At 44.4% G+C, this 10,360-nt stretch overlaps 1 long non-coding RNA gene across 1 annotated transcript; it reads left to right on the forward strand.

The window, feature by feature from the left end:
* The first annotated feature begins 9,407 nt into the window (after positions 1–9,407).
* Positions 9,408–10,128, forward strand: LOC146551013 (uncharacterized). The gene is made up of 3 exons (XR_014890277.1): positions 9,408–9,563; positions 9,637–9,807; positions 9,887–10,128. It is a non-coding gene; the product is annotated as an uncharacterized LOC146551013 (long non-coding RNA).
* Positions 10,129–10,360: the final 232 nt, after the last annotated feature.

The following is a 10,360-nucleotide window of genomic DNA, read 5'->3' on the forward strand; positions in this document are numbered from 1 at the left end:
AGACTGTACATCATTGTTTGTTTACGACTGTGTTTTGTTTAGTTACCCCCTCGTGTGTCATAGTGGTCTGATCAGCCATTATATAAACCCCTGTGTGTCATTTCATGTTTAGGTCAGTCATGTTTGTTTGGGCAGTGATTTGTTTTGTTAAGTTTGCAGTTTTTGCCTGGGTTTAGTTTTTTTTGTTTCTTTTATGAGCTTAAGTTTATTACTTTTGTAAATATAATTTTGGGGTTAAATAAATGGCAACTCTATTTTTCTATTAATTTCTGGTACTCCTGCTTTTTCAACTCGGTCCATCATACTACTACTGTTTCAAATGTTAGTTTAAGTTATAGATATATATACACGCTACCAGTCAAATGTTTAGGCACACCTCCTTATTTAATGTATGTTTTTCTTTATTTGTACTACTTAATAAATTGAAGATACAAACTGGAGACATCAAATATATGAAGCAAGATATATGGAATTATGTAGCAAAAAAAAAACTGGTAAAAACTCTAAATATGTTTTATATCACAGATTCCTCAAAGTAGCCGCCCTTTGCTTTGTTGACAGTGCTGCAAACCCTCTGCCTTCTCTCAGTGAGCTTCATGATGTCGTCACCTGAAATGGTTTCACTTCACAGGTGTGTCTGTCAGGGTTCATTTGTTGCCTTCTTTATTGAGGTTGGGACCATCAGTTGTGTTGTGCAGCAGTCAGGTTGGTATACAGCTGACAGCCCTATTTGACAACTGTTAGAATTCATATTATGGCAAGAACCAATCAGCTAAGTAAAGAGAAACAACAGTCCATCGTTACTTTAAGAACTGAAGGTCAGTCTGGAAAACTTGAATGTGCCCCAAGTGCAGTCGCAAAAACCATCAACCGCTACAATGAAACTGTCTCACCGCCCCAGGAAAGAAAGACCCAGAGTCCCCTCTGCTGCTGAGGATAAATTCATCTGAGTCACCAGCCTCAGAAATCACTAGTTAACAGCAGCTCAGATTAGAGCCCAGATAGATGCCACACAGAGGTCCAGTAGCAGACACATCTCTACATCAGCTGTTTAGAGGAGAAAAGGTGAACAGATGGTGTTGGGTCTGTGTTTCCACAAACCCCGCTAATTCTAGAGACTTATTCATCATGAAGAAAACAAGACAGTCGATTGATCCATTACTTGCGCAAGGGAGGCCTCTCATCTGTGTCCCGCACGACAATGACCACGATGATGGCCTCCTCTCACTGCCTTTTATTGACAAACTTCAAACAATAGTTTACAAAACACCTCCCCTTGCAACCCCCTTTGGTTACAAAGACAAGGCACTGTATGTAAATGTATATGTGTGAACTTCTGTAAGAGTGTGTGTGTGTGTGTGTGTGTGTGTGTGTGTGTGTGTGTGTGTGTGTGTGTGTGTGTGTGTGTGTGTGTGTGTGTGTGTGAGACCTCCTGCTGACCAAAGGGTCGTAAACGCAGGAAGCTTACATCAAAAGAAACAGATCTTTCAGATAGGATGTATCTACAATAAAACCTCCCCCAGTACAGAGTGGTTGGAGAGGTGGTCAGGATCAAAGGAATAGCTTTGATCCTACTGCTTAAACTAAGACTATACAAATTTAAGAAACACAATGGCAACATTAAACAATTAGACTTAACAGATGGTCTCTACATGCATGGTTCCCGCCATGAAGCATGGAGGAGGAGGTGTGATGGTGTGGGGGTTGCATTGCAGGGATACAGTTGGGGATTTATTCAAAACTGAAGGCACACTGAACCATCATGGCTACCACAGCATCCTGCTGTGACACGCCATCCGATCTGGTTTGCATTTAGTTGGACCATCATTTATTCTTCAACAGCACAGTGACCCCAAACACACCTCCAGGCTGTGTCACGGCTGTTTGACCAAGAAGGAGAGTGATGGAGTGCTGCCCAGATGGCCTGGCCTCCACAGTCACCTGACCTAAAACCAGGGATGGTTTGGGATGGGATGGACCGCAGAGTTGTTCACAAAGGACCAACAAGTGCTCAGCATCTCTGGGAACTCCTTCAAGACTGTTGGAAACCATTTCAGGAGACGACCTCATGAAGCTCATGGAATGCCAAGAGTGTGCAAAGCAGGAATCAAAGCAAAGGGGCTGTTAGGAAGAATCTAAAATATCAAATATGTTTTGAGTTATTTCACACTTTTTTTGTTTATAGCAAAGTTCCATATGTGTTCATTCATATTTTTGATGCGTTCAGTGAGAATCTACAATGTAAACAGTCATGAAAATAAAGAAAAACCATTAAATGAGAAGCTGTGTCCAAACTTTTCACTTGTAGTACATACATTAAAACAAAGGAAAAAACAAAGCTTGCAGAATTCTAATGAGCTTTGTCTGTGAAGGTTCTCAGTCATCCAGGTCATCGTAGTCAAAGGAGCTTGCAAAGAAAAGCGTCTGGACTTCTTTAAGTTGCTTGAAGACGTTTCACCTCTCATCCGAGAAGCTTCTTCAGTTCTAAGGTCAAATGGTGGAGAGTCCCAGATATAAACCTAGTGGGAGTATCCCCCCACAGAGGGACAAAAGGACCCCCTGATGATCCTCTAATCGCCTGAGCCAAGGTGTGAAACTGGGCGTGGGTCCCAATCAGCCAGAGTTTCGGGTGTGTTCATTGTGAAACCTGGCCCCACCTTATCATGCGAATTCCTGAGGTCAGATGGCCCAGGATGTGAGTGGGCGTTAAGGACACTCTTTCGAGGATGCCAATGTTCACATTTTGGACAGAGAGGACAGATGGTTTGAAAGAGGAGTGAAAGAAGCCATCTATGTCCACTGTGAGCGACCATCTTTGAACAGAGGCGGTGGTTTACGACACCAACTCTCTGCCATCTATAATCCAGTTTTGAGATCCCTTCCCAGACGCCTTAACGCCCACTCACATCCTGGGCCATCTGACCTCAGGAATTCGCATGATAAGGTGGGGCCAGGTTTCACAATGAACTCACCCGAAACTCTGGCTGATTGGGACCCACGCCCAGTTTCACACCTTGGCTCAGGCGATTAGAGGATCATCAGGGGGTCCTTTTGTCCCTCTGTGGGGGGATACTCCCACTAGGTTTATATCTGGGACTCTCCACCATTTGACCTTAGAACTGAAGAAGCTTCTCGGATGAGAGGTGAAACGTCTTCAAGCAACTTAAAGAAGTCCAGACGCTTTTCTTTGCAAGCTCCTTTGACTCTAATGAGCTTTATTCTTCAACACAGCATGAACTCTTTTAGGCAAGCTTTCTTATAATTTCTTTAAGCAGCCTTAAGAAATAGTTCTCCGAGCTTCTTGAATGACAGTACTGTTGGCTGCCTTTTGTTCTATTCTCTGTCATGAGATGATCTCATTCTGCTTCAATCAAAATGCGGTCCTGGTTCTGGGGAGGCCATTCTCTGTCTTCTGCTGTGTGTTCTTCTGCACATGTATGCTTTAACTGTATTGACATTGTGTTTGGGATCATTTTCAGACAAAAACATTAAGCTATTGCCAATCAGGTACTTCCCAGATGATATTGCATAATGGATCAAACTTCAACATTACTTTTCTGTGTTCATAATTCCATTATTTTTGACAAGCTCCCCAATACCACTGGCAGCGCCTCCACCGTGGTTTCCACATGTCACTAGACAATGACTGTTTTACCTATTTCCTGCCCTCCCCTGCACATACTGATGATGACTTGAACCAAAAACTGCAAATCTATAAACAAAGAAAAACTTTGAGAAAACTTGCTGAAGACCAGGCTGGTTTTCGCAGCCGGCGAGCATCATCTAATCATACCTTCGCTATTTCAGTTACTGCTGGGGCGGAGAGGACGAGAGAGCTGCTGGAGCAGAGAGCACTGCAACGTGCTGAAGTGCACAGTGAAGAGCCACAGAGACATGGTGAATGAAATTAAAAGCAAAACACAAGCTTCTGAGTCTTGGCAGGTCCTCTGTGTTACAGGGAACAACTGAACATTTTGTCCTCAACGTTAATGTGATGGAAGCAGGAAAAATGGGCGAGCATAAGGATTTGAGTGAGTTTAACAAGGGCCAAATTGCTAAAACAGTGGGTCACAACATCTCCAAAACTGCAGCTCTTGTGGCTTATTCTCAGTCTTCAGTCTGTTTGTATCTATCAAACTTGTCCAAAGAAGAAACAGAGATGAACCAGTGACTGGTGCATGAGCTGCCAAGGATTACTGATGCATGTGGGAAGCGAAGGCTTCCACGTGTGGTCTGATCAAACAGACGAGCTACTGTAGCCTAAATTGAAAGAAAAATTTAATGCTGGTTATAATAGAAAGGTGTCAGAATACACAGTTCATCACAGTTTGTATGGTGCTGCATGGCCACAGACCAGTCAGTGTGCCCATGCTGATTTCTGTCCACAATGTGTCTGTGAGCTGGAGCACAGAGCAACAAAAGAAGGTGGCCTAGTCTGATAAATCACATTTTCTTTTACATTAAATAGATAGCCAGGTTTTCTCTTTCAAAGTTATACTGCACCCTGCCACAAAGCAAAAACGGTTTAGGAATGGTTTGAGGACAAACAGCAAGTTTGAGGTGTTGGTTTGGCCTCCAAATTCCCCAGATCTCAATCCAATGGATTAACGTGGTTTTCTCACATTGTATTGTATCTTTATTTCAGACATATACAGAAAAAAAACAAAAAAACAATATATACACAAGTACACATACTTGCATTTACAATATGAATATATATGTAAATACACGCATGTATGTGCTCAGATTGTGGTTTATTCTCTGTGAGGTTTCTCTTGTGTGTTTGTCTCACTCCTGTGTCGCCAGTGTGACCTGTCTCTCTGTCCCTCAGTCTCTCTCCCTCTCCCCCTTTGTATCTAAGTCCTGTCACTGTTTCTCTTACGTGTCTTCCCCTGTTCATCACCTTGTGTCTCATCTTTTGCCTCTGTTTGTTCATGTTGTGTTAAGCCTGTGTGTCTCAGGTCTATGTCCCCATGTTTCCTGTTTTATTTTGACAGTCTTGCGTCCCATGTTCAGTGTGCTCAGTTTTGCTTCCCACTGTGTCGTCGCACCTGATTGGTCCCAGCTGTTTCTCCACGTGTTTCCACTTCCCTGATCTCCCTCTTGTGTGTATATGTTGCATCAGTTTCGCCTTGGTCGGTGCAGCTGTGTTTCTCTTGTGAATCCTTCCTTGGCTTCCAAGGTGTTCTTGTGTTTCGGGTTTTGCATTTATTTATTTAGTTTTTCCCAGTTTTTGCCTCCTGTGGTCCTCACAAAAATACACACCATCTGCCTTCACCATGCGATTGTAATACCTACCTTGCAGCTTACAGGATTTAAACGATCTGTTGCTAACATCTTGGTGCCCGATATCACAGCATACCTTCAGCTGTCTAGAGAAGTCCATGCCTCGATGACTCAGGGCTGTTTTGGAAGCAAAAGGACAGACAATATTAGGCAAGTGGTCATAATTTTATGCCTGATTGGTTTGTTATATGGTTTGCATTTTATTTTTCTGTTTATTTACATCCTAATCTTTGGATTCTCTGAGTAGAGAAATGTCTGCCACATCGTCCAGCAAACCTTGACTGCAAATCTGTAGAAAACTGCTTACAGTTCCTAAATGCAGACAGGGTGAGGAAACAGTCTTCTTGTGGTTTTGTTTCCATGGGATGTTCACCGTCTGTCTCTGACATTCCTAATTATATTGTCCTTCAATTTGGAGCAAATGTTAGTGCTCACTCTAAATATTCCTACATCAAGCTGGTTTGAAGAACACCTGTGTGAAATCATCCTGTGGCACAGGCCCAGATCAGTCAAATGTGGCATGTTTGGAGCTGAGACCAACTGACCGTTGTAGCCGAGTCCATGCTTACAGATACTGCTAATCATGCACCAATCAGTTACCTGATTAGCAGCACATTGGCCACCTAATACGAAGCACCAGTGGCAGAATGAGCTTTTCAGGACTGCCAGAAAAGATCTGACAAGTGGACACAAATACTCAACTCTTCTGTTCAAATGCATTTTCTTTATAAGCGTGTTGCCATTTAATGGGTGTGGTGGGGCGTGATCTGCGGTGATCCATCCGACTACACTTCTTCTTCTTCTTCTGATCTTACAGCCCCAAGCAACTGCTTTTACCAGTAGTTAGTGTTTTGCCCATTCTGACAATTTCTTTCTTGTTCTCCACAGAACCATCCAAGGTGTACTCTCAGGGGCAGGAGAACAAGATGAGAACAGCACCACCGAGGCTGGAGACAAAGCAATACTGGAAGAGCATATGGGAGAAGGACGCAACCCATAACGGCACTGCTCAGTGGCTAGTGAGCATTGCCGCAGACCACAGCAACCTCCATAAAACTTCACAGTGGCAGACATCCAAGAAAGGTTCTCCAGTATGAAGAGTTGGGCAGCACCAGGCCCCCAGCATGATTCACACCAGCTGAAAAAGCTGACTGCACTCCATGAGCGTCTAGCAGTACAAATGTGTTCACTGAATACCTCAGGAATGAATAGCACACAGGAGAAATATATAGAATCAAAAGGGATATACAAAAACAGAGATGATTTTTAAATAGAAAGGTAGACATTAGAGAAAAAGTTGCAAAGTGCTTGGAAGTAGTGCAAAGAAAAAGACTTGGTCTGACTAGAGTCCGTGTGTGTGTGTGAGTAGCTTGAGTTTGTGTCTCCTGAAGACCATTATGGCTTTTCTTTTAAGGACGTTCACCATTAGGTTATTTTCTGAGCACCAACAGGACAATTTTTTCTCTGCCCTGTCTAATCTCCATCAGAGATGATCCCAGACATGGTGATGTTATCGGTATACTTGACAATGACGTTGGTTGGTTGGGTGGGTTGGTGTACGCTCCAATAAGAGGCTCCGAATGCAGCCCTGTGAGGATCTGTGCTTAGTGACAGTTGCACAAGGGCATGCTTCACAATGGTGCTCTATGAGGTTGGTGTGACCAGGCAGGCCGGAGAACATGTCTACAAATTGCTTTTGCAGTGCAGCAACATCCACTCTGTGGGTCTGTGTGAGATGGAGGGAGGCAGAAATGGTGGAACTTGCCAGCTCTGGCCCTAATCTCCTTCTTTCACCAGGCTCACTAGAGAAGAACACTTTGAGGAGGTTAAGGTGATATACCTGTGTGGCTCCTCCTTTGTCTGACTGCACAACCTTGTAGTAATGCCCCCTACTCCCTGTGTGACCACAAAGGGTCCTTGCCACTTGGCAAGTAATTTTTAGCTAGAAGAAGGGAGCAATACTAGTACTTTATGTCCCTGTTAAAATGAGTCTAGCCCCACTGTATTACGGGCACTGCTGCCGTTCCTTAGCCTGGAGAACATTCTGCCATGACAACCTACCCAAGCTTTGCTCTCAGGTCCAGAACACACTGAAATCCATTCTCAGCTGTCCTTGGGCCTTCCTCCCAGTCTTCTTAATTAGGTGCAACACCCCTTGCAGCTTCCTGCCGAACAGTAACTCAAAGGGAGACAATCCCATGGAGGCCTGGGGCATCTCCCACAGTGTGAACAACAGATGTTGCTCAGCGGCACTGCTTGGGAATATTGCATTGCATAAACCACAAGAAATAACAAAAAAATTATTTCCCTTTGCACTGTGGTGAAATGGCCAAATGATTTCCATGCAAATGTTCTCCAACGAAACCTCAGTGGAAGGTAGTGGGCACTTTAGGAATGGCCTGCTGGTTCACCAGCTAGGGGTGGCCCAGGTGGTAGAGCAGATCAGCTACTGATCAGAAGGTTGGTGGTTCGATCCTTGGCTTCCCCAGTCTGCATGCCAAATATCCTTGGGCAAGATACTAACCCCAAGTTGCCCTCTGATGCGTTCATCGGAGTATGAATGTGTGTGAATGTAGTTTAGTTTGCACTTGAGTTTAGAAGTGCTTGTATGAGTGGGTGTGAATGGGTGAATGAGGCATGTTGTATAGAGCGCTTTGAGTACTCCAGGAGAGTAGAAAAGCGCTATATAAGAATCAGTCCGTTTACCATTCAGGGCAGGACGCTCACCACCGGCACACGTTCCCCCAGATCCCCCGACTCAGGCCATTATTCGCTCCAGAGTTTTTTCATATCTCATATACACCGCCATGGTGTATTAGTGAGGCACATGGAAAAACATTTCCTTTTGCAATATCTTATTTACATTTTTCAAATCAGAAAAACCCCATCAACAAACAAATACAGCTCAGGTGCTCAGACAAGAAGACGAGAAATAGCACAGTAATAATAAGAACTACCAGTATCCAGAGTAAATCAAATATCATGAATATGTAACAAACAGAGAAACCGCAGCACCATGGTACATGTTTGACTGGCACCTGCGTAGTTGCAGCAATAGTTCTGAAACATATGCAGCCAAAAACTGCAATTTCTGGATTGGGTGGGATGAAGATTCCATAAGCTTTAGAGTACCAATCAAATATTCTGGACCAGAAATTAGTCAATGAGGGACAATGCCAAAAAGCACGAGCCAGTGTGCTATCTGATATTTTACATCTGTCACATATGGGGGAAGTCAAAGAGTAAATTTTGTGTAGTCAAGCCTTGGAGTAATGCAGCCGATGGACAACTTTAAATTGTATTAATTGATGTCTGCTGTTAACAGAGCAGGAATGAATTTTTGATAAGCACTTGTCCCACATTTATTCTGATATTTCTATATCCAGTTTCTCCCTCCAAGCATCTCTTATCCTCGTAGTCCGCGCCTCAACACTGTCATCAAACAAATGTACAACTGTAGAAATCAGATGTTTGAAGTAAGGAGGGCCCAGGAGCACATTAAAAAGTTATGTTCATTTGTAATATCTTGATAATTCTTGATATTGGATTGCACAAAATGCCTAATTTGTAGGTAACGGTAAAAATGTGAATGTGAGTTTAGCAGCTCAAGGAAACCTCTAATTTGGTTCAAAATACGCACAGATTGTTTTGGAACAAAACTTTCTTAAAACTGTCAGCCTCCCGCACTCTTGAGAAAAGCAGGGCCTCTAAAGAGGAGTCCCTTACTACGTCAGCCTCCATTTTAACCCAAAGGGGGTTGTTAGAATTACTAAGACGTCTGGGGACGTCTGGTGCCAGAAGGACAACGCTCGTAGATTTGCAGCCCAGTAATAATGTTTGAATATTGGTAAACTCAGATCTCCCTTCAGTTTGGATTTGTGTACATTTGGTTTCAAAATCTTAGGATTCTTGTTGTTCCATATCTAAGAAGTGATAATCGAGTCCAATTCCTTGGAGAAAGAGGAAGTGAGATAAATAGGAAGGTTCTGGCAAATATATAAAAATCTAGGAAGAGAGACCATTTTTATGGAATTTATACGACCAATCATGGATAAGGAAAGAATTTCTCGACGGCTTTTTTCACAAGCAACTGGGTGTGTTCCTCTTCCATGTGTCATGGTCTGGTTGGGCACCTGCAGGTCTCAGACAGCGGCTCCTCCTCCTTTAGGCGGAGTCCGGTTGCCCCTCCCTGGCTGACCACCTGTGAGCAATCGTGCCAGCGGTATATCAGACCTGCGCTCTCAACCACTCATCGCCTGAGTATCTGCTATTCCCATGTTAGGTCAGTGGAGCATCCTAAACCTTGTCTTAACGCCGTGTGATGACTGACCTGTCTTTTCTTGTCCTCAGCGATAGCACCCGGAGTGGAGATCTTGTTCCCCTCGCTCCCGTCCTCCTGGACCTGGGCCGCCAGCTGCTTACACAACGTGGCCTGCCGGCCCACCGCTCACCTGCCTGCCTCCCCACGCCTCGACCGCTTCCGGGTTTTCCGCTCCACCTGTCCCCTCCATCTGAAACCAAGTAAGGCAATTCAATTCAACTGCGGAGGATTATTGGTTGTCTGCTGGATCCCTCTGATCGTGATCTCCTCTTGTTCCAGTGCCCCCGGCCCCTACCTAGTCCTGTTTCTACCTCCCCGCTGTCCCCGCTGTTCAGCCGTCTCCTAGAAGTGTCTAGGTCGCCCTCATTATCACCGACGAATCCTACGCGCCACTAGTGTGGTGGCGTCGCTTTGTGTTTCACCTTTGTTTACCTGTGGGCGGAAATAAATCATTTGTTTTCTGTCACCTCGCTTCCGGGTTGGTTTCTGCGCCTGTGTCCATCCCTGTTCCCTCGTGCCGTTGAGCCGTGACACCATGCGAGCATCACAACTCACTTGTCACCTGTCCCTCGCCATCACAGATGGTTTGGTGTTTGGTGGACTAAGGTTCAGAGTTCACCATGGCCTGGCGTATTCCCCTTGGCAACTTACCGGAATGCTGTTCATCCCTCCTGGACCAGAGGAAGGTGTTAGGGCCCTGGTGGAATCAATATTACTTTTGTGGAAAATTCATTCTCAAAAACTGTACTGTGG

The sequence above is a fragment of the Mchenga conophoros genome, linkage group LG20, assembly GCF_057382185.1.
Source record: "Mchenga conophoros isolate Kocher_MC1m ecotype Shallow Benthic linkage group LG20, M_conophoros_male_GT1.1, whole genome shotgun sequence".
NCBI classification, from domain to species: domain Eukaryota; kingdom Metazoa; phylum Chordata; class Actinopteri; order Cichliformes; family Cichlidae; genus Mchenga; species Mchenga conophoros.